This window comes from Cnephaeus nilssonii (genome assembly GCF_951640355.1).
Source record: "Cnephaeus nilssonii genome assembly, chromosome: 16".
Lineage (NCBI taxonomy): Eukaryota > Metazoa > Chordata > Mammalia > Chiroptera > Vespertilionidae > Cnephaeus > Cnephaeus nilssonii.
The window spans coordinates 42,815,344-42,842,838 of record NC_137087.1 but is presented as its reverse complement, the minus strand read 5'-3'; the positions used below and the strand labels follow the sequence as shown (position 1 = coordinate 42,842,838).

At 39.4% G+C, this 27,495-nt stretch overlaps 1 protein-coding gene across 2 annotated transcripts in view; it reads left to right on the top strand.

Moving 5' to 3' along the window:
- Positions 1 to 27,495, top strand: part of HPSE2 (heparanase 2 (inactive)) — a 538,739-nt gene that overhangs the window by 214,943 nt on the left and 296,301 nt on the right. The gene's annotated exons all lie outside the window — the stretch shown is intronic.

The window sequence follows — 27,495 nt, the reverse complement described above, 5'->3', positions numbered from 1 at the left end:
AAATCACCTAACTGGGTGTCAAATAGAGTGTGACAGTGGGCAGATTTATAGCAAGGGGTAGACATTGTCTATGTAACAAATTGCTCTCTTGCATCAGTATTTCATGCCCTGTGTAGATAAATCAAAAGCAATTTGTCACATTCTCAAAATTCACTCCCATTAAGTTGTTAAACAAAGCAAGTAATTGTTACAGAATTTTCTCTTTTTTAATCTTCAAGTAAAGGACACCATTTAGGTCTCTGACAAACCTGGCTGTTTATTGCAGCCCGAACAGAACTGGTTAAGTCTTATTCTGCCTTCCAAGAGGGAGCTAAAAGTAATTGCAAAATATTTTTTCCCCCTTGGCTCTGTGCGTAGATTTAAAATTAAATTGGTTCTGGTTAGTAAGCTAGAACAGGGCAACTAAATTGAATTTTCTGAGGAATGTTGTGAATCCTATGTGAAAAAAACACACCATACAAGTTTGTATGTTTCCTGCTATTCTTTTTGTACTATACTCTCTCGTCTATTGTAATCTTTTCATACTTTCCTCCCCGTTGATAAGGCCAGCCTCAGTTGTATCTCATTTGGAGTTTTATATGCATTTTGTCCTGTGACTATTTCTCTGGAAATTTCAGACATTCCTTGTATAAAAAAGTTAACTTTTCCAAACACTCTTCCTCTCACAAGTGCAAGTTACTCTCTTTTCTTCTCACACACACTTTTCATGGAATGAGATTATTGTTAGCATTTTATGGAGTTTGCACAAAGGAAAAGCAAACATAAGAAGACCAGAGACTGGGGCATGTGAAGTGTTAGTCTGTTGGTTATGTTTTTAAATCATGATCACAGATTTTAGTGCTAACTGTGACATTCTAGAGAAGATTCTAGAATTATCCCCTTAGAATTAAGCCTTTCCCTGCTTCTCATTTAAAAAAATATTTTAACATTTATTTTCTTGGTGTAAAACTAATGCTTGCTCATTGTAGAAAATATTAAAAATTTAGGGGTGTATAAAGAAAAATATAAAAACTGTTTCAAAGCTTAGTGAGGTATAATAGGAGAAAAAATAATTTTATCATCAAAATATAAAAATAATATCATATTTCCTTCCAATTTTTTTAGTGCATAAAATTTTCTGTATTGTTGAGATTATATTGTGTATACACTTTTGAATTTTTTTTTTAAATCTTGGGAAGTTTTAGAATGTGTTTTTTTGTTGTTGTTTTTTTAAATTTAATAAATCTTTATTGTTCAGATTATTCCAATTGTTCCTCTTTTTTACCCCCATAGCTCCCCTCCACCCGGTCCCCACCTCACCCTCTGCCCTTACCTCCCCCGCACTGTCCTCATCCATAGGTATACGATTTTTGTCCAGTCTCTTCCTGCACCTTCCATATCCCTTTCCCCCTGAGAATTTTCAGTCCACTCCCTTTCTATGCCCCTGATTCTATTATATTCACCAGTTTATTCTGTTCATCAGATTTTTTATTCACTTGATTTTTAGATTCACTTGTTGATAGATATGTATTTGTTGTTCATAATTTTTATCTTTACCTTTTTCTTCTTCTTCCTCTTCAAAAAGAATACCTTTCAGCATTTCATATAATACTGGTTTGGTGGTGATGAACTCCTTTAGCTTTTTCTTATCTGTGAAGCTCTTTATCTGACCTTCAATTCTGAATGATAGCTTTGCTGGGTAGAGTAATCTTGGTTGTAGGTTCTTGCTATTCATCACTTTGAATATTTATTGCCACTCCTGTCTGGCCTGCATAGTTTCTGTTGAGAAATCAGCTGACAATCATATGGGTGCTCCCTTGTAGGTAATTAACTATTTTTCTCTTGCTGCTTTTAATATTCTCTCTTTGTCTTTTGCTCTTGGCATTTTAATTATGATGTGTCTTGGTGTGGTCCTCTTTGGATTTCTTTTGTTTGAGGTTCTCTGTGCTTCTTGGACTTGCAAGTCTATTTCTTTCACCAGGTGGGGGAAGTTTTTGGTCATTATTTCTTCATATAGGTTTTCAGTATCTAGTTCTCTCTCTTCTTCTGGCACCCCCCATAATTCTGATGTTGGTACGCTTGAAGTTGTCCCAGAGGCTTCTTACACTATCTTCATATTTTTGGATTCTTTTTTCTTTTTGCTTTTCTGGTCAAGTGTTTTTTGCTTCTTTGTATTTCAAATCTTTGACTTGATTCTTACAATCCTCTAGTCTGCCGTTAGATCTCTGTATAATATTTTTTATTTCAGTCAGTGTATGCTTAATTTCTAGTTGGTCCTTTTGCATATCCTCGAGGGTCTTGCTAAATTTATCGGCCTTTTCTAGAAAACTCTTGAAAAACCTTATAACCGTGGTTTTGAACTCTATATCCAGTCGTTTGTTTTCCTCCATTTCTTTCGTTTGTGATCTATTTCTTTGTCTCCGCATTTTTGCTGCTTCCCTGAGTTGGTAGGGTAGCTTTGTGTGCTAGGTGTCCTATATGGCCCAGTGGCTCGGCCTCCCCAGTTACCTGAGGTGGACACTCTTGGTGCACCCCTTTGTGGACTGTGTGTACAGCCTTGTTGTAGTTAAGTCTTGATTGTTGTTGGTATCACTGGGAGGAATTGACCTCCAGGACAATTGTCTGTGAGGATCAGCTGTGTCTATGCCGGGAGAACTTCTGTGCTGGAGACAGCCTTATGAGACAAGACTTGCAAAATTGCAAAAGCCTCTGTGCTCAGCTTGGATAGGGCGGAGTCTCAGGGCTGAGAGACAGTCTTGGCTTCCCATCAGCCCTGCCCCTGGGTCTCAGTGTCCCTCGGTAATCGCTGCAAGCACCTCTAAGAGAAAGCCACCCTCGAGTTTTGCCCACTGCCAGACAGTCCAGTTTCTCCACCATGAATCTGGATTCCCAGATTCTCGCCCGGAACTGGAGTTCAGTGTAGTGGGGGATCTTCCGTTTCCCACCTGCTAGGGAAAACCAGTGGCACTCAGCAGTCAGTCCTCTCTGCGCGCACTCGCGCATGCGTCTCCAGACCTCTGCCTTTTGCAGCTCCCCTGAGTTTCCACCTGACAGTCCAGATTCCCCCTGTATAAGCCTGGGTCCCTAGGGTCTCGCCCGGAACTGGGGTTCAGTGCAGTTGGAAGTGGGGTTCAGTGCAGTTGGGAGCTTTTGTCTCCTTCCCACTAGAGAAAGCCAGCCAGGCACTCAGCCGCCCATGCGCGTGTCTCCGTACCTCAGTCCTTTGCAGCTCCTCTGATTCTCCATTTGCTTTCCTCTTTCCTTCTAGTTGTAGAATTTCCACTCAGCCAGCTTTCCTGTGGTTCTGGATGATGTTCGTTTTGTCTTTTAGTTGTAGTTTTGAAATTGTTGTGCGAGGCAGCAGTTTAGATGTTTACCTATGCCGCCATCTTGGTTTCTCTGTTTTTGTTTTTGTTTTTCTTAAATTGATCTTTGCTGTAGGGGCCTGGCCTTGGGGTATGGTCTATCACATAGCTCTCTTCCATTATTCTTTAAATGTTTAGGTAGCAGAGCATCTGAAATGTGATAAAATTAGCTTCAGTTTGATGGAAGATGGATGTCCATCTTCTAAGCACTTCTCCCTTTGCTCTTGAATGTAGAGGGCAGGTATCTTAGTGCTGCCACAGCTCAGATTTCTCAGCTTCCATTAGGTTGATTTCTTAATAAACATTCATTCTCTATGTAAGAAGATCAGACATAGATCTGATGTTACAGCAAGTTACTAAATGTGGCTGGCCTGGATTAAGAAGTGTTTGCTATTTGGCGTTTAAGCAACATATTGGAGCAATCTTAATTTTTATTTTATGGTTTCTTCTAGGAAGATTAAGGCTTCAACTGACACTAAATTGTGTGGGTTTGAGAAATTATAGTGCTTTCTGTTTTGTTTTGCCTTTTATTTTTGTTGAATAGCACTAGGCCTCATAATGCTTAAGTACTCCATTTTCACCTACTAAAATTTCACTTCTCTCACTGATATTATGAGAAACAAACAAACAAAATTAACTGCTTACTTTATTCCCCTCAATTATTTGTGGATTTAAGGTTCCACCAGTCATTCAGTATGGTACTCTGCTCACTTTTATTAAGGAAGCACCCCTTCTTTTTAATTTCTTAAATTGTTTCCTTTCAAGAGATTGGTTTAAAAAATTTTGAAGATTCATCTTACAGACAGGCTCCCAATGAAAGTTTTAATTTCACTTTATTTGCTCTAATTCAGGCATTTGAAAGCTATGGTGGGCACTCAGTGGTTCACATCCACGGGCTCTGTCAGTGGCATTTGGGCTGCTCATTTGGGAAAATTTTAGACCAGTTTTTCTCACAAATAAAGTGTTTTTATGATGGTATTTTCTGATAAAATTTCAGTCTTCTCTGAGGCCAATTATTTTTCAAAGCATTTCTGGGCCCTGCTTTGCCTCTACTATGCACTAGATACCATAAGAGGTTATGGAGATTTACACAAAATATACTTCATTACATGAAGATAGATTACAAATGATTTCTGTCCTACAGCTCATTTCAACAGTTCTACCATTAAAGGAGATAAATAATTTAAAGTGTTGATTGACTTCCAATGTGTACAATATGCAAGCTTTAGGGGCAGTGACTTGAGTCATCTCAATTTGATTACAGGACCTCTATAGGCTACTCAAGGTTTCAGTATAAAGAGATGGGGTTCTTTTTTAACATTTTGCAATGTTGTTGCTTAATTAGATTATAACTCTACTTTGACTATAAATTATTTAATATAATTCTTCATTACATTTCTTTTGAATGTCTGAAATCTTTGAATAGAGCTTCTTTAGCTAAGATATAAGAAAGAAAAGGGAGATGTAAGAAAGAAGAGAAACTTAAACTCATACCAAATGGCATTGCTAGAGAATTATGTTCTATGGAGCATGGTGTCTAGCTGAGGCACATGTTAACAATTCACTGGGTTGATATTAGAGACATTTATTGCAGAGAACAAAGTCAGTTGCTAAGTATAGGACTTTTCCCTCTTTTTGCATCTTCCTTAAATTCCATATCCACTCAGTCCCCAAGTCTTATTCTTGGTAATCTCTCTTCTTATCTTCAGTGCCACTGCATTATCAATGTATTTGTTATAAACATTTATTACATAACTAGAGGCCTAGTGCACAAATTAGTGCACGGGTGGGATCTGGCCAGCCCACCCTGATTGGGGCCCAATCGGGCTGGGTGGGGGGAGGGGACTCAGGTGGTTGGCCAGCCTGCCCCACCCCCTGGTCAAACTCCAGGTCGAACTCCTGGTCAAGGGGATAATTTGCATATTAGCCTTTTATTATATAGGATTATATAGGATATGTTCTGGATACTACATTATCATATTTAAACACATACCATATTAATAATTCTGCAAAGGTAGGTATTATTGTCTGTATTTTACAGAAAAAGGAAAAAGAGATTTGGGTAGATTATGTCATTTCACAAGGTTAAACAATGTGTAAGTTTTTAAACCCATTTCCATCTGGCCCCAAAACAAATTCATCCAATGCTTGTTCTGTTTGTGAAAGCCTTCTAATTTTCCTGCCTTCACCTCCATCTAATTTCTAACTCCTTTCTTTCCTTTTTTTGGAGCAAAACTATGTTAATCCTCTCTAATAAAATGGTAATATGCAAATTAACCATCACTCCGATACATAAGCCATGTCCACCAGCCAAGCCACGCCCACCAGCCAATCAGGGCGATTATGCAGGTTAACCCCATCCAAGATGGCTACAGCCACAGAGAGCAAGATTTCCCAGGTAACAGAGCAAGCCAAGCTTTCCGATAGCCGTTGCAGGCCTAAGCCTCCACTCAAGCTACCAAGTTTCAATTATAGAAGGTAAACAAATTCAAACAAATGGCGGCAGAATGGATCTTGAGAAAGCAGGCCAGGGTTGCCGGCGGCAACAGTGGAAGCAAAGCTTTCCGCACACCCTGGCCGGGCTCACCCGCTTAAGGCTACAAAGTTTCAATTGTAGAAGGTGAATTAACTGCCACAGAAATGGCTGCCGCCCCAGAGGGCGCAGCAGGCTTGGCTCCGCTCCAGGCTACAAAGTTTCAATTGTAGAAGGAAAATAAATTCCAGATACCAGGGCCTCCACATGGGTTGCCAGGGGGCGTGGCCGGCCTCAAACCACCACAGGCCCCTCGCTCAGGCCACCCCACGCCCCAAGGGCACCCCACCCTGATCCGGCACACCCTTCAAGGCAAACCAGCTGGCCCCCACCCCTGTACCAGGCCTCTATCCTTTCTAATAAAAGAGTAATATGCAGATTGATCATCATTGCAACACACAATATATCTGCCCCCATGTGGTCAAAGATCCTGCCCCCATGTGGACACAAGATGGCCACTACAAGATGGCCAGCAGGAGAGGGCAGTTGGGAGGCACCCGGCCTGCAAGGGAGGGCAGTTGTGAGGGACCAGGCCTGCAAGGGAGGGCAGTTGGAGGTGATCAACCCTGCAGGAGAGGGCAGTTAGGGGTGACCGGGCTGGCAGAGGAGGGAAGTTGGGGGCAAACAGGCTGGCAGAGGAGCAGTTAAGCATCAACCAGGCTGGCAGCAGGGTGGTTAGGGGATGATCAGGCTGGCAGGCAGAAGCGGTTAGGGGCAATCAGGAAGGCAGGCAGGCAAGCAGTTGGGAGCCAGCAGTCCTGGATTGTGAGAGGGATGTCCGACTGCCCGTTTAGGCCCGATCCCGGTGGGACATCCCTCCAGGAGTCCCAGATTGGAGAGGGTACAGGCTGGGCTGAGGGACAACCCTCCGCCATGCACGAATTTCATGCACCGGGCTTCTAGTATTAAAATATGCAAACATCACTGCCCTCAATTGCTTAAACAATGAAGTCTAAACCTCTAGGCTTGTTTCAATTCAATCCTAGCTGGATCCCTCTCTCATCTCTGACTACTCTTTTACCCATTTCCTATTTTTCTACCTCCTGGCTCCCTGTGCTTCAGCTGTTTATGGTTCAGATTTGTTGGCATTATCTAGTGTTTCCTACTCTTTAGAACACACTCTGCCTGACTCTTCTTAGTTTGTGAACTCCTACTCATCTTTCTAGACCAATCCCAGTGTTATTTGAGGGAGATAAGTCATTCAAAAAGAAGAATAACTCATCTATATGGAAAAGCTTATCAACATCTTTTTATGAAGGCTGGGGAATAGTTCAGCTCAGTGCTTCCCAAAGTTTTTCATTTTGAGGCACAAGTGCAAATTTTCCACTTGCCATGGCACACACCTCTAGGGTTAAGAGACCACTGTGCTGCCATTTTAAAAAAACAAAAAATATTTTATGCACTGACAAATTAGGATATTTACAATGTATTGTGAGTTGGAAAAAATTGTAAACATACATTTATATGTATACTAGCGTTCCCGTTGCAGGAAAAATCCTGCAATAGGGTTTCCTGCTGCACTCTACCCCACCCTGCCTGCTCTCCTCCCTTGTCCCCCACCCCGCGATCTCCGCCAGCCCCCCAGCTTTTCTAACTTCTCCGCCAGCCCGCTCTCCTTACTTCTTCCCTGGCCCCGCCTCCGCTCCTCCCTTCTGCCCCGGCCCGCCTTCTCTGCCAGCCTGCCTACTTTTCCCTTCTCCCCTGGCCCCGCCTTCGCTCCTTCCTTCTCCCCCGGCCCCGCCTCCGCTCCTCCCTTCTCCCCCGGCCCCACCTCCGCTCCTCCCTTCTCCCCTGGCCCTGCCTCCGCTCCTCCCTTCTCCCCCGGCCCCGCCTCCGCTCCTTCCTTCTCCTCCCCCCCCCCACCGGCTTGCTTGCTTCTCTGCAGCTTTGCTCCCTTCTGCAGCTCTTGGCTTCTTTCTACGCTGTCACGATATGCAAATTAGCCGTCATCTTTGTTGGGATAATTTGCATATTTGTCCTGATTGGTTGGTGGGCGTGGCTTGGCTGGTGGGCGTGACTTGGGCGTAGCGAAGGTGCAGTCAATTTGCATATTTGTCTATTATTAGATTAGATATGTATGTGTATGCATATTTGTGTGTGTAAAAGGCTTAAAAACTTTCATCTAGACACTTTTAAAGATACATACACAGAAACAAGTATCTACATATATATTCTACAGTTGACTTTTGAGCAAATGAGTTTGAACTGCACGGGTCCACTTATTCGTAGATTTTTTCAATAAATACTGTAAATGTATTTTTCTCATTATTTTTATTATTTCCTCATTTTCTTTTCTCCAGCTTACTTTATTATAAGAATAAAGATTATAATACATATAACATACAAAATAATGTTAATTGACTATGTTATTAGTAAGACTTCTAGTCAAAAGTAGGCTATTAATAGTTAAGTTTTGGGGGAGTCAAAAACTATTTGTGAATTTTTTACTCTATGGAGATTGGTGTCCTACCCCTGGCATTGTTCAAGGGTCAACTTTATATTACTTTAAACATTTCTCATACATATGAATTATTCATATAATTTTTTAAATTCAAAAACACACACCAATGTTAGAATGTAAAAACAGGACGAACTTAAAGATCATTATCATTTCACTTCCCTTTCTAAATGCAGAAAGAGACAGAGGAAGGTTAGTCTGGAACTAAAAGCCAAGGCTCCATAGTCCAGGACTAGTGTTCATTCCATTATGTTATACTAGAGGCCTGTGTGTGAAAATTCATGCACTCTGGGGTGGGGGGGGGATCCCTCAGCCTGGCCTGTTCCCTCTCCCAATCTGAGACCCCTCGGGGGATGTCCAACCTCCGGCTTAGACCCATTCTCTGGGGGATCAGGCTTAAGATGACAGTCAGACATCCCTGTGGCAGCCCGGGAGCCCTTGGGGGATGTCTGACTAAGCCGTTAGTCCGACATCCTTAGCATTGCCGCCACTGCTGTGCTGGCCAGCCATGAGACAGCTTCTGGCTGAGTGGAACTCCCCCTGTGGAAGTGCACTGACCACTGGGGGCAGCTCGTGCGTTGAGTGTCTGCCCCCTGGTGGTCAATGTGCATCATAGCGACTGGTCGTTCCCGTTTGTTTCCCCGTTAGGGTTAATTTGCATATTACCCTTGTATTATATAGGATACCTCTATTGTCTTTTCCATAGATTGATTTGTCAGAGATAATCTAGATCAAATGTCAGCAAACTTTTTTTCTGTAAAGAAAAAAAAGTGAATATTTTTGGCTGGGATCTATCATGTCTTCTCCCTCCCCTCCCCTCTCCCCCAACTCTTTAAAAATGTAAAAACTGTTCTTAACTCTCAGGACAAAAACAGGTCACAGACTGACCTAGGTGAAATAGGAGAAAGAAAAAACAGCAGAGGCAAGGAGACCTTTTAGAAGGCTATTACAGCACTCCATAGTAAGGATGTAGAGATCCCAGCTAGGGTGAATGAGTGTAACTGGTAGGAGAACTGACAAGACTGGGTGTGGGAAAAAAGCTTAAATAATTGTGCTCAAACCTCCCCAAGTTTCTGTACCAATCCAGACTGGGTTTTAAATGTGCAACAAGCATCACATGATCTCACTTATATGTGGAATCTAATGAACAAAATAAGCTGACGAACAAAATAGATCCAGAGATATGGAATAAATAATATTGTATTTATTATACAATAAATATTAATAGATATTTGTTGAGCAGTTATTTTATGCTAGATACTACTTTAAACTTTCTACCTGCACAAAGTTGTTAAATATTCACAACAACCATATAAGGTTGGTAGATGTTAACCAAAAGAGGTTAAACAAGACATGAAACAATAAAGAACCACGTAAGTCACTTTAACACAGTGCTGGTGTCACATTTTTGAACAACAATTTGTTGTTATACATCAAGAGCTTCAAAAATATTCAAAGCTAGAATATTTAATAACATAAAAATGTTCCTAAGATGTTATGTAGTAAATAATGGATATAAGATACATACACAATATAATTATGACTTTATGTAATATTCAGTATATTAACATAAAGAGATTAAAAGAAAACATATTACCATACTCTCTTAGTCCATTCAGGCTGCTATAAAAAATATAAACTGGGTGGCTTATAAACAACAGAAATTTATTTCTCACAGTTCTGGAGGCTAAATGTCTAAGATAAGGTATCAGCCTGGTTGGGTTCTGGTGAAGACCCTCTTCCAGGTTACAAACTGCTGACTTCTCTTTGTATCCTCACATGGTGGAAGGGATGAGGGATCTCTCTAGAGTCTCTTTTATAAGGGCACTAATTCCATTTCTGAGGGCTCTGCCTTCATGACCTACCCACTTCCTAAAAGCCCATATCTGAATGCTTTTATATTGGGCATTAGGTTTTCAACATATGAATTGTGGAGTGGGGATGCACAATGAGACCATAGTACACACTAACACTGGTTACTTCTAGGAGACAGAATTGTGGGTGATTTGCTAGAAATAATGCCCCCAAGTTTTCCAAAATCACTCACAGCAGCTTCCTATCTATATATATATAAGGCTAAGCGACCATTGCATCTGAAACAACCGAACGGATGACCAAACAGGCTGTGTGGGGCGACCAGGTTGGCAGGGGGGTTAGTGAGGGGCGACCAAATGACTGAGCAGCAGGCTGCGTGGGGCGACCAGGCCTGCAGGGGGGGCAGTTGGGAGCGACCAGACTGGTGGGGGGGGGCAGTGAGGGGCGACCAGGCCGGCGGGGGGTGGGCAGTTGGGGGCGACCAGGCTGGCGGGGGGGCAGTTAGGTGCGATCAGGCAGGCAGGTAGGTGAGCAGTTAGGAGTCAGTGGTCCCGGATTGTGAGAGGGTGGAGACTGGGCTGAGAGGACCCCCACCCCTGTGCACGAATTTTATGCACTGGGCCTCTAGTAAGTGAATAATACAGTTAATTTCTTAAAGGCATATAACATTCAGAAAATTATTATATTCTACAAAAATTATAGAATCCTAGATTTTATTGATAAGAGGAGTCTCAGGCAATCATTTGTTTTTCTGAATGCAAAAAGGCATCATTATCTCTATTTGGCACAGATGAAAACAGGCTGCAAATGATTCTATGATTTGTCAAAATCTCTGTAAAGTAGTCATTCTTCTCCCTGGGTGGAAAATTAAGCAGGTCGTTTCATCTTCTCAGATTCTAACGCAGTATACAGTATGTATACACAAACAAAGGGGCAATAGTTTAGATCATGAGTTTTAGAGTGAGAAAGAACTGGCTTTGAGTCCTTACTTCATCATTTCCTGGCTGTGTAATTCTAGACAAGTTACTTTATCTTTGAAAGCCTTAGTTTCTTTATCTGTAAAACTGGCATAATAATAGTACTTCCTCATAGCATTGTTGTGAGAATAAAATATTTAAATAAGGTATTGACTTGCTTAACCAAATACATTGAAATTATTGTTGTTATAAATATTAAATGAATAAACTACCTTCATTGTTGAGTTGTTATAATATGCTAGCACTTTTAGTTATTGGCAAATGTTTAACCAACTCTGCCTTTATACTAAAACTAGGGCCCAGTGCATGAATTCGTGCACCTTGAAAGGAGCTGTGGGCTGTGAAGATGTGGTGGGCACAGGGGCGGGTCTCAGCCCATCCTCTGTGCCCCTGCCCAGCCCCTCCCGCCGTGACCCCCTGGTCCCCTGTCTGCCGGCAGCCCTGCTCCCACCGCCGCTGCTCCCACGTGCTGACAGCACTGGCCCCGCTCACACCCGCTGACAGCGTGGAGCGATTGGGGCCAGCGCCAGCAGTGGGTGCGAGCAGGGCCATCACCAGCAGCGGGTGCGAGAGGCAGTTGCCGGCCCCAGTCGCCCTTCAGGAACAGGGGGAGGTGGAGAAGCCCTGAGGGGCAATTGGGGCTGGCAGCTGCCGCTCACACCCACTGATGGCGCCGAGCTATCAGGGCCGGCACCGGGTGCCAGCAGTGGGTACAAGCAGGGCCGGCGCCGGCAGCAGGTGTGAGCACCTGGTGGGACCGTGGCGCACGGGCGCAAAGAATTTTCAGTAACCACCAGAGGCTCGCCTTGATGACAGCGACTGGCGCCCCGCTTTGGTCTGGCACCCCCGTTCACCTGTTCTACCATCCCACCGCGGCCAACTCCCACCATGTTCCCCGCGTGCCCCCTAGTGGTCAGCGCATGTCATAGCGACCGGTTGTTCGGTTGTTCAGTTGTTCCGCCATTCGGTCTATTTGCATATTAGCCTTTTATTATATAGGATTTTCCCCCTTTTGCTTGTCCCTGAAATAATTCCAGTTCTTTCCCTATTCCTCTGATGATCCTTGGGCACCTCTGACTCTGATTCTCTAAGTTTTCTGTGGCTTATTCAGTTGTCAATTACTGAGTTGAACAGCATAACTGAACAAGAACCTGATCAACTGTTTAGTGTCCTGGGTTACTTAGAGACCCTATCACGTTCCTAATATCATAATTTCTTCACAGTGAAACTTCATGGCAGTGTTTTGTATCTTTTTGGCTTGTGGTTTGGTTGCCCAGAAAGTGATTCTGAGGTAGAGATTAGCATAGAGGGAGTTTTTTGGGGAGTACTTTCAGGATCAACACTTTTGGGGAAAGGAAAAGAGGCGGAACTGGGCAGAGGGAGAAGTTGATTTGTGATACATTCCAAACAATGGCTCAGGAAATTCGGTCAAAGCTCTGGAGCTGGGATGGCCTTTCAGAGTGGAGATGAGGGGATCAAACATTCAGACCTGACATCAGTCGATCATTGGATGGAGGCTGCATGGCTTTGGAAGAAGCAGCCATTTTCAGCCAGTGGCAATTCCTGGTGAGGGGTGTAAACTGGCAGCACTCCCAGAAGTTGAAGTGAGTCATTTAATCCCCAAGAGAGATCTTGTGGGTGCAACATAGCATTCACTATCGCTTGTTTTGTGCAATTATTTCCCCTAATTCTGGAGGGCATTGTCTTCCATTTTCTCTGTTGCATATCACTCATTCAGTTTTCAATTGTATCCTTCTGGTCTTGTCTCAGAACTTAGAGCATCTAAATACAACAAAGGGCTTTTCAATCATGATCAGTAACTCTTAACCTATTCCTTTCCAGTGGTTATGTTGGTGCTATTTATAGCAACTCATTGAAAAAAATCTTTATGACCAGTTGTTTCTAATGCTGATCTGGAAGGGAGGGCCACCAAAATGCAATGGGTAATAATTGCTCCCTCTATACCTATATGCTGGCTGAACAGGAGTCATTGGAACCTGAATATTTAAGTATTTCTTTTAAAATGCCTTCATTTTTCCTAAGTTTAGTTTATTTTTTGGTTCCCCTTTCATCTATCACTTTCTGGACTCCAATAAGAAATAGGTACTAGTAACCATGACAAGTATTATATAGGAATAAATGCAAACCTTTAGCCCATATATGATGGATGTTATTTGTGGTCTCTGTATTATTCCTTCCTGTTTTTTATTATGCTTAGATAAGTGAGAACTGGCAATAATGCATTAAATGTTAATTTTTTTTCATTAAGATTGAAAAAATATGTATACCCGAGTTGGAAATTAAAATATTAAATGTCAAATAGTACTATTAACTCTTCTATAATATACTGAGTATTATTTGAGAGTATAATTTAAATTGTTGGCCTATCTTTAATATAGGCATCAGTCCGTAGAGGCACCTTTTACTATTTTTTTTAATTTCTTGACTTTATATAGCTTTATTGATGAACTTGTTCTTTAGCTTATAATTTCCTTGACGGTTTTTTAAGATAGGAAGGGATAGGAAATAGGCAGAGAGTTGACAGTTTTTACTAAAAACCATTATTGTACAGTTAAGCAAATATTAAACCAACTAGAAAGCATGCTGTGTTTATGCCTATGAATGTAACTGCTTAGGTCCTCATTTGTGAGAGATTTGAACTACAGTAGAACTTGTTGTTTAAATTATTCTGGGAGAGAATATTGTCCTCACTGAGATAACTTCACTTTCACTTTTTAAAGGAAAATGCATATGATCAATAAGGGTATGTATGTCAAGCTCATAGCTCTCACTAAAATTCCTTCTAACCTTCAAAGCTCTGCCTTCAATACCATTTTTTTTTACTACACCTATGTTCTATTCAAGCTTACTATCCAGTTGGTCTTTGTCTCTTCCAACCATGATCTAACCCTTCTTCCATGTTATTCTCCATCTCCTCAGTCAGTCTTGAAATCATTACATTTCTGCTGTTTCATTTTCTTCCAGAAATGATTAAAATTCCATCTGTTACTCTCAGTTACAAGAAAAAATATTGTATTTATTATTTTTCTCAGATCTTAGAGCACATTACTAATTTGATTCTCACTAATTTACAAAGAAAGTCGATAAAGCAACAATTGTTTGTAAAAAATATTGATATATCACAGTGTACTATAGCATATAGTTTACAAAATAGTTTCATATCATGTTTACATTTAATTATTACAGTAACCTAGTGGGCAGTACTTACTCTATTTTACGGTTTAAAAACTGGGACTCAAGGTAATTAAATAAGTTATTTAAGATCACAAAGCTATTAAGCCTACTTTATTTAATCCATATTTTCTGACTCTAAGTCTAATGGCAAAGTCTGTGCTCCCTTAGCACTTTTACATACTTTAATTATGGTACATGTTCATTTATACCTATAATAATAAAAACATAATATGCTAATTAGGCCAGATGACCTTCCAGACCAAGTTGGGGCTGTGAGGGAAGCCCGGGTCCCAGGTGCGGGAGGGAAGCCTGGGTCCCGGGTGCCAGAGGGAAGCTGGTGCCAGCAGCCGTAGGAAGGAAGGCCTATCCTTGCACGAATTTCGTGCATCGTGTCTCTAGTTTTAATTATGTATTTCCATATCTGCCTCCCTTACTAGACTGTAAACTTTTTTAGGGCAGGCACCAAGTCTTATTTGACTTCATACCTTCTTTGATTTCTTTTACTTTCTTGTCAGCTCAGTAATTTTACAAGATATTTTTATATTTTATTCAGAATTTAATTTTTATGCAAGTGAAGTTATGTTCAGGTTATCTAATTTGCTGTCTGATTAGAAATGCGATCCAGGTATTTTCTTTTAATATTTGGTATTCTAGTTCATGACTTTCTTGTAATTTGACTTTGTAAGTACAGATGTTTGCATGGAATGCATACCCTTTTATGTTCAGCTTTGTGACTGTGTGACAGTTACTTAATTTTTTAAAGCCTGATTCTAAAAATGAGGGTGCTAGTGATACCTACCTCATAGTATTATTTGCAGGAATTAAGTAGGATGTGCATAAGGCACTTAGACCAGTATATGGCATTTGGTAAATACTCAAGTTAGCTACTCACTTCCTCCCTGCTCCAGGAGAGAGGACAGTTCTACAAAGATTTAACAACAAAATTAAAGTGTTAATGTCTTTTCAACAATGTACTTCTCACTTCTGTCACAGAAGTTAGCCACAGTTCTTGGCTTTAGGAATAATTAAAATCATTCATTGGGAACAAGAGACTTGTCATAAGGCAATTTATTTTCGTTGTCAGTTAACTGGTTGATGAATTAGTTTGTGGTTTTTGGAAGTTGGGACTGAAACTCAACTCAGTTGTAAATATCTTGTTTGTTCCTATATTTTTCTACAAAAGATAGTAGAAGGTTCTTTTGCTCAGGAAACATCTGAGAGTTCATAAATTTGCGACAGTAGAAGAAAGGTTCATATTTGTTTATTTCTGATAGATTTCCCATATTTACTCTCATGCCTTGATCATGATAAGCACTTAGTAAATATTTGCTGAATTAAGCAAAAGATGGATTTGGTGGTGTTAGAACATATTGAATAATTTTATTCCAAATTTATTCCAAAGTTCAGTTAGGATCTTTGGGATTGTGATGGGGCCTTGGTTGTCATTTTAGGGGATGATCTTTGACAGTCAAGGATTTGAATAAAACAACAGAGATGTAGTGCACCTAATCCCAGTGTGCCTCTTGTTTTCTGATAACATTTATTTTACTTAAGTTTTTCTTTTTTTCTATTCCTCTCACTTAATTTTGAGAATATTTTTCAACTTTATACTCATCTTTATTTTATGTTCCCAATTCCTAATATTATGTCTGAAAGATTTGTGACAAAATGCTAGAAGTATAAATAATTCTCTCACACTCTCAATTTAAGAATGTAACAATTATTAATTTTATTACTTACATTCCAGGAATCAGTTAGAAATAAATGTTCTACATTTATGGGTTTCAAATGCACTGGTTTTTATGGTTTGAATTATTTATTCCATTTATTCTTTTTCTTGCTTATGGGGTTATTTTGAAATTTTTATGACCTGCTGTTTAAAATAGTTTCCATTGGCTATTGGGGCTAATTTGGATATGGTTCTCTTTTGTTTGTTTCTTTCTGAGTTCAATTGATATTTAGAGTGAATACTTTGATGGAGTGACCAGAGAAGTTTAAAATGTAGTCCTATCAGTAAAATAGCCATGTCAAAAGTATACTCTCTAGTCACTGTGCACACACCATAAAGATGTTCTAGTTATCAAGATGGCTGGGCTTAGTGCCCTTTTACAACACAACAGAACCGTCATTGATTAAAATATTTTTTACCTGGAAGGTTTTGTTTGTTTTGTTTTATTTGTTTGTTTTTCTATACTGAATCAATTTTTAATTGCATTACATAATAGTACCATATTAATATTAAAAAAGTATTTAAAAAGAAAAAACAGAATAACTCAATTTATCCAAATATATCAACTAATTTCATTTTTCCCTGTTCTTTTCTAACGCTTATGTAAATGTATGCACATTTTGCATAGTTGAAATCATAGAACACAAGCAATTTGGGTCATGCTTCTTCACTTAGCATTATGTCATACATATTTTCCCATAATATCAAATATCATCTACCCCTTATAATAATGTTAATGGCTTCTCAATTATTGATTAGGTTTTAGCTTGTTGGTTTTTACCACTTTTCATTGTTGAATATTTAGATTTTTTTTTTTTACTATACTCAGTGTATCTACAAATTATCTCCTCAAATACCTTGTTTCTTTTTTACAATTATTTCTTAAGGATGAATTCTCAGAAGTGAGGTTATTGGGTCAAAACTATCCTATATAATAAAAGGCTAATATGCAAGTAGACCGAACAATGGAACAACTGGAACAACTAGAACAACCGGTTGTTATGACATGTGCTGACCGTCAGGGGGCGTGCACAGAACATGGTGGGTGTCGGCCGTGGCGGGGTGGTGGAGCAGGTGAACGGAGGTGCCAGACCAAGGCAGGGTGCCGGTCGAACTCATCAGGACAAGCCTCTGGTGGTTACTGAAAATTCTTTGCTCTCGCACGACATGGTCCTGCCTGGCACTTGCACCCACTGCCAGTGCCGGCCCCGCTTGCACCCACAGTCGGTGCTGGAGCTACCGCTCGCACTTGCTGTGGGTGCCCGGCACTGGTCCCAATTGCTCGGCGCCATCAGCGGGTGTGAGCAGCGGCTCCCGGCCCTGATCGCCCCTGAGGGCTTCTCCACCTCCCCCTGCTCCTGAGGGGCGATTGGGCAGCAGCCACTGCTCACGCCTGCTGATGGCGCTGGCCCCAATCACTCTGTGCCATCAGCAGGTACAAGTGGGGCTGGCATCATCAGTGTGGGAGCGGGAGCTGGGCTGCCGGCAGACAAGGGACCAGGGGCCGCAGTGGGGATAGGCCAGGCAGGGGTGCGGAGGATGGGCTAAGTCCTGCCCCTGTGCCTACTACAGCCTTGTGGCCCACAGTTCCTCTCAAGGTGCACGAATTTGTACACTGGGCCCCTAGCATTAAAATAATAATTTATACGTCTTCAGTGCTTCCCATGTGCCAGGTTATGAGTGGTGTAGGGTGGAGCAGGTCTTTATCTGAATTTAATGTAATCTTTACAATAACCCCACAGAGAGTTGCATTATTATTTTTATTTTATCATTAAACAACGTAACTAAATGGACATTGAAACCCTGTCAATCTGAAACTAGAGACTGCAATTTTGAACCACTATGTGAGTCTCATGTTCTGGATGTATTTTATCAAATTACTCATCTAACGAGTTATATTAATTTGTAAATGATTCTCCACCCTCTCCTTTCCACCCAAGCTGTGAACTTTAGGAAAGTTAATGCATTCCTCTCCCACTCCTCGCACTGCACCCTCCTCTCAGTTTTGTTAATTTAATAAAAGCAAAAGATACCCCATAGTTAGTCTAGAATTTTGGAGTTTGACAGGAACTCTTGGAATATTATTTTATTGATTATCAAAGAGAAGTTTAGAGGAGTGAAGCAATTTGTCCAAGATTAACTTGGGATACTTGATTCCCTGGGCTAGTGCCTTTTGCAGTCTACTTTGCTGTCATCCAGCTGTTTGTGTCTTCTTTCTGTGTTCTCTTTCTTTTTCTTACTTGGTCCTTGCCCACAGATACCAACTATTAATGTTGCAGAGCAAGCCCAAGGATCAAAATTTAAGAATCAAAATAAATTCAGCTATATGACTGAATCAATCTCATTTTCAGTTCATTTTTATTGGTGATTGGGCAAGAGAAAAAAATCTAAAACAAAAAGCCTCGTTTCAGAAGGGAAAATGACACTGGTATCACTGGTGAGATTGCTAATTCTGAGGATGTGGCTCCAAATGACTAGTTTTCACATATCTTTTAAGCAATTCCAGATTGAAAGAAGTACCAAACTTAATTGGCTTCCCACAATTCCTTGGTTTTGTTGAAGAAATGCCTTGTTCATAGTTAACAGGAGGTTTACTAAGGCTTTATGGATTGTAGAGAAACAATATAGATATATAAATGAATTATGTATTTCAGCATGTTAATGCTAATGAGTTTTGGAGGAGAAAAGGAGAGGTTAACTGAGCACTTAATATGTGCCAGATTTGTATTTAACATACCTTCTCTTACATAATCCTCAAACAGAGGATATTATTCCCATTTTACTGATGAGAAAACTGAAGCTCAGAGAATTTCACTGCTTACTCAAGGTCATAACAGATAAATTAAGAGGTGAGATGGGATCTATCTGATTCCACTATGGTTTCTTCTGTCATTGAAGCTCACATATTTTTCCTTAACTTCCTAATAAAAAAAAATGGGATAGTCAATTATCATCCTATAGAATAAAAGGCTAATATGCAAACCGACTAAATGGGTGAATGACCGGTCTCTATGACATGCACTGACCACCAGGGGGCAGACACTCAATGCAGGAGATGTCCCTGGTGGTCATTGCGCTCCCACAGGGGGAGCGCCGCTCAGCCAGAAGCCGGGCTCATGGCTGGTGAGTGCAGTGGCGGTGGCAGTAGCCTCTCTTGCCTTCGAGGGGTTCTGGACTGCGAGAAGGCTTGGCTTGGCTGAGGGACCCCCTCCCCCAGTGCATGAATGTCATGCACTGGGCCTCTAGTTTTAAAATAAGTATACAAAATTTTTGTCCATTTCTGACTTTAGAAAAGGTGATTTCTGAATAGTGACTTTGACTAAAAGTTATTCTGAAGCAATTTCCTTAACAATGAGAATGTAAGTGACCAGACTCCACTAACAGACTCCAATGGAAAATAAATGTAGAGATAATGGAAAGATAGATCTATTTACTAAATTCAGCAGGGCTGATTACCGTGTACTGCTGGGCTTTCTTTGGAACTTATCTTCATGTCTTGTGTTTTGTCTGCTTGTGTACATGTGTTTAAAGGCCTGTCTGTCTATTTATTAATTTTGCAGCTGGTCTTTTTGTGTTCCCACTTTTCTTTTTAAATTGCTTTAATTGTATTTTCTGGACATCATATTTTTTTTTACCAAGGCTTACATTTCCTGTTTTCCTGAGGGTACCTTTGCACCAAGTTTGACAAATGCTTGTTTTTTATCTCTCTTCCATGCAGCTTCTCATACTCCTCCTTTGGTCGATTCTCCCTTTAACTCTTCAAGATTGTATAATTTCTGCCCCTCCTCCTTTTTCTTTTTCTTTTTTTTGTTGTTGTTGTTGTTCATTTCTGGTCTGCCAAATTGTTTTTCTTGAAAGCTTATCCCTGTGAATATTTCTTGGATTAATCCTAATTTACTTTTGAACTCTTGCCACACCTCAGACGCTTTCATTCCTGACCCCATGGCTTTCATAATGCCTCTGTGTCTATTCTTGCTTCCCATTTGCTAGACTCACTAATCCTATGTTGTCCACATGGTTCACATTTTTAAATCAGAAACATCTGCATGGGGAGGAGATGCTAATAATAAATAATTAAATTTAGCACTTTTCATGTCTTAGACCTCTTTACCCATGTTATTTAGTTATTTCACACAACAGAGCTAGTGGATAATATAAATTTTTTTCTCCCACTGCAGAAACAGAGGGTGCTAATAACTTGAAGAAATTGAGATCCAATCCTGGTATTCATGCAATATTAAAGCTGATATTATGATTCCTGCTTTGGCCTTATAAAAATTAACTTATACTGCATGTTTGTGTTCTATAGAGCATTATCAGAGGTAATTTTGTAGATTTTGTTATACAGGAAATCTCGTTGTTTAGCATTGTAATCATTTGAAATTTGTGACTTTTTTGATAGTCAGCACCGAGGCATTCCTTTATGCTATTACTAGAAATTTACAGAGAACTCCAAGCCATCGTTTTTGCTTTGCCTTCTTTGGAAAACAGAAGGTTGAGAAGGATTTGGCTGTATTGTATTTTTTACATGAATCTGACTAATTTCAAATTAAACCCATTGAGATTTGGAAACTGTTTTTAAGCAACTAGTTATACTAATATATCTTCCAAATTAATGATTAAGTCTATCACTACCCTGCTTAAAATATGTATATATATATATATATATATATATTCTGGAGTTCCATTCCCTGCTGCTGAGTTAAAGAAATACTCTAGGAGCCATACCTGGCTGTCTCTTCATTAAATACATCCATCTTTTCTTGTGCTTTTCCAATCCTCTCAACCCTTTCCTTACTCCCTAATCTCCATGCCTGGTAAATGTGCTCATTGGGCCATTCCAGTATCCAGCACTAAGCTTGGATTATGTTAGGAGCTCATGTTCATTTAACTCTTTGTTGAATGGATGAATCTCAAAAGCCATTCGAATGAATCTTTTTATCTCTCTCCTTTGAACCTTCATAACTCTGCAGGAGTTTCCTATGGTGCTCTTCTCTTAGTAGGCTTTGTATCTGAGTCATTAGCATATATCTCTTCTGTCCCCTGGTAGACCTTTCACTCCCTCTGGCTAGAAATTATGTATTTCTCTGTGTTAAGGCATTATACATAATAGATGCTCTATAAATATATATGGAGTTGGGCATATGTGAAAGTAAAAATCTTTATTAAATATATTCTACTATATCAGATTGTCAAGCCTTTTATTTAGTCTAAGCAAATAAGGTTTTACCTTATGAGTTTTGGATGTATCTGTGCACATAATTCATGTATAGATTATACAAATATTTACAATATTTCTTCTTCAATCTTGTTTTTGAAAAACCATGTGGCAGATTTATGATAGATAAATATAAAAGCTCATGGCAAAAATAGTCTTAGAAGGACTAAACTAGTCTATAAATGTCTTTATAAAATTTTTTATTTTGTATATCTTAATATTGATAACCTCAAAAAAAACTTTTCAGATATTTTTCATCCTAAAGTTTTAACAGGATAAATTGATTATGTTTTTGTTTTTTTTTCGCAGATAATATGGACACTAATGGTATTTATTTTTCTGTAGCTGGTTTTTCGTCTAAACTTTCAGCAACTTTCAGGTTGTATGCTCTGTCTTCAGGTTTTACTATGATCCCAGAGATTAAGATATTAATTTTGATATTTTGAGTGGAAACACAAAAACAAAACCCAAAAGAAAAAATACAGATAGGTTTATTTAATATACTCTATGGAACTAAGTAGGCATTTCCCAATTCTCGTAGGCCTTAGCTCTGTTCATACCAGAGTATATTTTTTAGCCTCTACTCTACATAATTTATCTTCTTTTTCCCTAACAAATTAAGAAAACAATTTCTAAATCCTGGATTTACCTTCTAGTGTTTCCTTTATGTACTTTGAGGCATCATGGCAAATATGTCTACTCCTGCTCTGCCAGCATTTTTACTTTTTAAAAATTTCCAGTACTACCCTTCTTTTTCTGGAGCACCCCCAAATCAGCTGTTTAACATTTGCATCTCTGAACAGTTATGAATATAAAATTTAGCACCTATTGGAACCTTTTCATCAACTCTCCTAAATTCACTCACTTTAAAGCACCAGCAAACAATGTACTTTGTTGCAGATTTCCTGAAAAGGCAGAGGAGTTTATATCATTTATTCCATAGTAACACCTCCAAAACCCTTATCAGATATTTCTACTCTTCAAAATCTCTCCATAGCCTTGCAGCTATCAACAATTTTCTTTCCTTGTTTTTTTCTCCAGGCACATGTCAGCTTTCTTGGCTCCTTTCTCTACCAGGTTTCCTATGAGAAGTTCTCAGTTTCTTATCACTTACTATGAAGATTTATTGAGGTTAGTTCTAGCTCCTACTTGCAAATTATATGTCTAAATCCATCACAGGGCTCAATAAAAACAACAACAAAAAAAACAAATCCAAAGGACCCTTAGTAGTAGGATCTATGTTGCTTAGGAGGCATGATCTTCTTTTATTTGAGGGGTCTTACTCCAAACTCTAAGCATATAAAATATTTATTTCAATTAAGTCCTGTGCTCTACCCCAAAGAATCTGTCTTATCAGTTTCTAAGAGAATAAACAATTCTCTATATTATTGTTATGTCTAATCTCTCCAATCAGAGTGGCTTAAATTGAACATATTTTGGAATTTGGAAAAGGAAAAATACACAAAAATCTGCTAGAATTTTGTCCAAAGTACTAGGTGTTGTGAAGGAATTACTGTTGGGGATATTAAATAAGACAGTTAATAGATGCAGTATCTGGCTTTACTTATTGTTATTTATTATTCTTGTTTATTATTTACTAGTGGCCTGGTGCACAAAATTCCTGCATGGAAGGGGGGGTTACCTCAGCCCAGCCTGCACCCTCTCCACTCGGGGACCTCTTGGTGGATGTCCAACGGCCGGTTTAGGCCTGATCTCACTTTTTTTATTTTTAAATATATTTTTATTGATTTCAGAGAGGAAGGGAGTGAGAGAGATAGATAGAAACATCAATGATGAGAGAGCATCACTGATCGGCTGCCTCCTGCACGCCCCCCACTGGGATCGAGCCTGCAACCCGGGCACGTGCCCCCTGACTGGAATCGAACCTGGGACCCTTCAGTCCACAGGCTGACGTTCTATCCACTGAGCCAAACCAACTAGGGCGTGATCTCACTTCTTTCAACCATAGCTTCCATATCCATGTGATTAGAATAATTCTACCTACTTTGTGTTGTTGTTGTCATGATAAAGCATATGCAAAGCATAGAACCTCAATAAATGGGGTTTTATGTTTTTGGGTTATTCTTCAGGGCTCATGGAAATGTAATTCTAATCTATACAACCCCAGTAGTGGTTAAGGATAGGTAAAACATAACCCTCTTGGCTACACCCTGGCATTGTTGTTATGGAAAGCAGTTAGGAGCTGCACCCAAATGAGGTCCTTACCTTCTCACAGTGAGATTAGACATAACCACATTTGTTAGTATCACTGAGTCTTGGTCTTCAGAAAAAAAGGAAAACTGTGTACTTTTTACCTAAAATAGCTTAGATTCTTAGATATGTTGGAATAATTTAATAGTATATAATATTATTTATAATTTAATGACATTTAATAGCAAATATTTTAAAGTTAAGATAATATGCTATGTAATTGTATTCTTATTTAAGATCATTTATTGATTAAACAAATATTTATTAAATTCATGCAGAAAACATGATACTATAGCATTTTTTTTTAAAGGATCCATTAAGAGCTTTTTATTTTATTTTATTTTGATCAGTACCTTGAAGGAAGGATTTAGACATGCAGATTTAGTAAGGCAGGTGATTCTAAGCAGAAAAGGAGCCTGAGCAGAGGATTTCAGAAAACTGGCTTCTGTCTATAAGGAGGTAAAATATTGCCCATCTTTGGTAGAATAGATACCTTTTTGAGCAGTAATCTACTGTGCCTTATTAGTAAAATTGGAGACTATTTCTATTCTGAAAATAATCTCAGCTATAGAAGTTAAAAACCTAGCAATTAGGTAGGAATTCATTGAAGATGCAAAATGACAAATGCAAAAAAACAAAAAATAATAAAAATCATTGCCACTTTGGGGACATGAGTTTTACATTATGGTTGCTTGACTTTCTGTACATGACTACCTTCAGCCTTTCTCTTATTAAATTATTCATTTATTAATTCAACAAATGTTGAGTATATATAATATGCATTCATTTTTCTAGGTGCTAAGGTGACAGGGCTGAACAAGACAGGCAATGTAGGCAAATGGCTCTCACGGACTTTATTTCCTGGTGGATGAATAAGAGATAAGCAGAACAAGGTGGTTAAGAGTGCTGGAATGTTCCAGACTGAAGAAAGAGAAGGCTCAATGACCCAGAAGTGAAAGAGATACTAGTATGTCCAATAGATTAAACATTTAGTTTGATTAAAATGAAAATAGAGGGACTTGGCATGTGAAGAGCTATGATGAAGCCACAGAATGATGCAGAGATCAAAAAATGGCAGAGGGTGATTATGATGCTTCATCCCAGTGACAGTGGGAAACCTCTGATGTTTTTTAAGCAAATAATACATTGAATCAATTTTGTATTATAAAAAGATCATTCTGACTCCAAGTCAGGAATGAACTGGAATGGGCAAGAGGCAGGGAGATAAGTTAGGAGACAAATGCAGATGTCCCAGTGGGTGATTGTAGAGCCTGGATTGCAGTATGACAGTGGAACAGAAAGAAGTAAGATGAGTGAGATAGATTAGGTGATAAGATTATGTGTCTGGGAGGGAGGAAAGAAAGAAATAGATGTGAGGGATGACCTCTCTATTTTTGTGTTCAGCAAATGGGAGAATGTTGTCCTTTATTGAAGAGACAGTTCTGAAAATGGAATATATTTTGGGGAGGACAAGATAAGTTTGACTTGGAACATATTGTATTTGAGATGCCAGTGAAATACCCATGTGAAGTTGTCAAGGTAGTGAGTACACAGTCTAGAGCACAGGTGAGAGTGCCAGTCAGATTTGGGAGGCTTCAGCATGTAGATGGTAATAGAAACTATGGATGTTGGTAAAAGTATCCCAGCCCTGTTGTCCAACCATTTTTTTTTTTTTACTTCTCTGTATGTCTAGTAGTTATTTTAAGGTATTTCACACATCTATATTCTGTAAGAGATGCTTTTAGTCTTTAAATTTCCTTAGAGTACTTCTGTTTCTTCTAAGCTTTTGATTTAAACTTCTATGGTGCATGCACCATAAACATTTTTGATAGAGAAATCAGGAAGCATTATTCTGGGGACTGGTAAGGACCCACTTTTCTCTCTAACAGGTATATCATTCCATATTTGAGGAAATGGATTTCTTAGGAATTACAGGAATTTTGAAGGATTTTTCTTCTACCATGATGTATATCCCGGCAAAATAAATATGCATTCCCTTATTGGATTAGGCAGCCAGGAATGTGGAGCTCTGGGAAATCCCTGAAGTAATGAGCTCTGCAATGTATAGACCCATGTGAATCATTTTCAGGCACAAATTGATTGAGCTTGTCCCCAAAGTGGCAATAGTTTTATGGAGCACACATCTGTGGCCTTGGTGAACCTCAAGAAAATAGACTTACAGTTGATAGTTTTTGAATTAATACTGGGGAACAAATGTTACTGGGGAACAACTGTAGTTCGTTCTCTCTCTCTCTCTCTCTCTCTCTCTCTCTCTCTCTCTCTCTCTCTCTTTCTTTCTCTCTCTCTCTTTCTGATGCACTTCTGCAGAATTCTATTCCAGCAGGGAACATGAGTTTTACATTATGGTTGTTTGCCTTTCTGTACATGACTGCCTTCAGCCTTTCTCTTGCTAAGCTGCAGTGCTGGTCTACTCTGATGTTTCCTCAGTGCAGCTGGAGGCATGTCTTTTGGCAAGGTTCTGTGTTTATTATAATCTCTGTGATGTGCAAAAGTAAATTTCTCCTTTAACTTACTTTTTAAATACTTAGAATTATGAATGTGGTTTTAATTAAAGATTTCAAATTGAAACATTTCCTTTTTCTTAGGACAGTTTTCGGTTAAAATATTTTAGGGTTTTGAGAAATACCAGATCCCCAACTCACAAAGTGCAAAAAAAGAAATCATCAGTCACCCTTTTAAGCTGCTATGGTGTGGCTAAAGTTGTAGGGCATGGATTTGGGTCACAGTCACAACCAAACAACTATTTTTTGCTCCTTTAAATGACTACCACCTATTTGCAGATTTGGAAAATCTCCCCAAAATAGTATGGTGGCTGTTTTTCCTTTATGTAAACTCACGCCTGTTATGCTTAGGTCTTACTCCAGGTCTTGCTTTCAGATCAGATACTGACTTTTCCTCTTAATAGACTTAAGACTTTGACAAATCAATTAGCCTTTGTGAACCTTGGGAACTTCATATGTGTAACTCAGATGTTCTGCTCTTGCTGGGCACAAAATGAATATTCAAAAGTAAATGAGTCTAAATGCTCTGCTTCCTTTTGATTATTAAATAGTATATGTATAAATATGCTTGTAATTACATGGAAATAATGCTGCAGAACTATGACACAGCCTGAGTAATGATTGTTGCCTCAAGAGGTTGGCCAGAGGGAAGAGGGAAACATTTTCCAGTATATATCCTTTTGTATCATCGAATTTTTTCCCATGTTCAAGTATTACTTTTTAAAAACCAGCAAAGCAAAATCAATATGAATACAAACCCCTATCTTGTAAATTATGAGAAATATTTTCTATTCTTAAAGTTTGTCTTTTCAGATATTCCGAAGTTGCCTTACCAGTCTAAGGGGTCAGTCTTGACTGTCAGTGGAAAGTCTGCCATTCCAGCAAAGGATTTGTACCCCACTGCTGTGGCTGCTCTCTCTACCCCATAGTGTTGCTCCTTTATTTGAGGACAGCTTGCAGGACCCATTTATTCCTGCCCAGAAGCAAGCTTTCTTTGCTTCCAGATTTGACCCTTTACCCTTCTATCCCCAAAGACTCATGGCCTCAGCACAGGCTGCAAACAGCTGCTCAGGAAGAACACAGAAAGAATAATAAACTCATAGAATTGTCAGCGTTTTCAGGAGGTCTACTCTTGCGGAAGCTGTCAGCTCTGTTTTTATGGGTAGGAATTCCACAGCTTCTCTGAGTAGATCTGGTCCAGTTGAGTCCTTCCATTCTATGTTGTCAGTGAAACATTTTTATCAATTACTTGGATAAAGATAGAGAGTACCTATATGACATGAAAGTGACAAAATCAGGTCCCCAAAATATATGAATAGGCTGCAACTACATTTAACATAACAAGATGGACTTAATTATACATATAGCTAAGTGATCTATCACTTAATGGGAAGCCATGTTTAAGCATCAGTCTGTATGAAAGAGAACTATGATTTTAGGTGAGTGATGGATTATCAATAACTTTAATGCATAGGTCATATAAATATATAAAA